Below are 2,024 nucleotides of genomic sequence, written 5' to 3' on the forward strand. Positions count from 1 at the left end.
AGCCATGCACGCCCAAGCCATCACACTGCCTCCGCCATTTTTTACAGATGATGTGGTATGCTTTGGATCATGAGCTGTTCTATGCTTTCTCCATACTTTTTTCTTGCCATCATTCTGGTGCTGTGCTGGCTTTTTTAGATGTTTTTGAGCAAAGTCCAATCTAGCCTTTCTATTCTTGAGGCTTATGAGTGTCCGGCACCTTGCAGTGTACCCTCTTTATTTACTTTCATGCAGTCTTCTCTTTATGGTAGACTTGGATATTGATAAGCTGACCTCCTGGAGAGTGTTGTTCACTTGGTTGGCTGTTGTGAACTGGTTTCTCTTCACCATGGAAATGATTCTGTGATCATCTACCAATGTTGTCTTCCATGGACGTCCAGGTCTTTTGGCGTTGCTGAGTTCACCAGTTCTTTGTTTCTTTCTGATGATGTACCAAACTGTAGATTTTGCCAATCCTAATATTGTAGCGATTTATCAGATGGGTTTTTTCTGTTTATGCAACTTAAGGATGGCTTGTTTTACCTGCATGGGGAGCTCCTTCTTTGACCGCATGTTGTCTGTTCACAGCTAAATCTTCCGCATACAAGCACCCCCCTGCCCAACCCAAATCAACTCCAGGCCTTTTATCTGCTAAATTGATAATGACATAACGAAGGAATTGCCCACACCAGCCCATGAAATAGCCTTTGAGTCAAATGTCCAATTACATTTGAGCTCCTGAAATGAAGTGATTTTGTAAAAAAAAAAGGCTTTAGTTCTTCACATTTTTATGCAATCTTTTTGTTCAGCCCACTGAATTTAAACTGAAAGTCAGCAGTTCAACTGCATCTGAGTTGTTTAATTTAAAATTAATTGTGGTAATGTACAGAACCAAAATTAGAAAAAAGTTGTCTCTGTCCAAATATTTAATTTAAAAATTATGTTAGCAAATTTTTAGAGCAAAAAAAAAACTTTTTTCTTAAGAAAACAAAAAGAAAATTCATTTTGCATGAAACCATTTAAAGGATGGTTGTATGTGACTGTTATCCATGTCTTTTGATTTTACATTTCATAAAAAAAACATAAATTATTTTAACCCCCCCCCCCCAGGGAAGCAGAGGTACAGTGTGTGTGTGTGTGTGTGTTGTTAAAAAAAAAAGACAGGATAAGTATTCTTGTTTTCTAACAAAATTACAGACAAACACTTTAACAGTTAATAGGGAAGGGAGGTAGCAAATTACTATTCGTTTTGCCACTAAATCGACATGCTGAGCCAAGCACAGAAAAGGAGGAGGGTAAATTGACTTTGGAAACAGTGGGTAGTATATTTTGTTAAAAAAAAGGTTGGTGAAAATTCAGACTTCATTTTAGTACACCTGTGCATCATCAGCTTTGGTTGTTAGGGAAATCTGGCAATCCCAGCTTCCCTTGCATGTGCCAAGATGAATGAACATCCCATCATCCCAGCACAGCCAATGAGGATGGCCAAAGAGCATCTGTAAAAGGAAAAAGAGGAGAAGGATGGAGGCAGGCACCCTGCACTGGAACGTGGATACATGAGTCATTCTGGTTTAGTTCTGCTTTAAGGTGAAGGTATTTCAGTATAATGTTGGATTAGGTGGGTGTAGGAAGGGCTTTGGGTTAAAATTACTATTGCTAACATGTATGAGGCCGGTAAGGTATGAGGTCCCCTTCATATAGTTAGTACATTAAGGTGGTAATGATGTGAGGATATATACAATGCTTCAACAGATCGAGGATATTAACATGTTATTTACATTTGTTTGGGTTGGTGTCCAGGCTTGATAATTGTACCGTGCATTTATTGGCACCTGGCTGTTCCACAATCCTAACAGATCTGTAATCAACAGAACTAGAATTTAGCTGTGTCGGAATTTATATGTTGCATGGACAATGTGGTAGTCCAGTTTACTTATGGGGGTTTGGATGTATTTAGTTACGTGAGGGCCTGAAAATGACCTATGTACTATTGTACTATGGGGAGGCCTTCAGTTTTCTGATGGCAGGTTCTTAACCATGCCAAA

Source organism: Pyxicephalus adspersus, chromosome 10 (assembly GCF_032062135.1).
Source record: "Pyxicephalus adspersus chromosome 10, UCB_Pads_2.0, whole genome shotgun sequence".
NCBI lineage: Eukaryota > Metazoa > Chordata > Amphibia > Anura > Pyxicephalidae > Pyxicephalus > Pyxicephalus adspersus.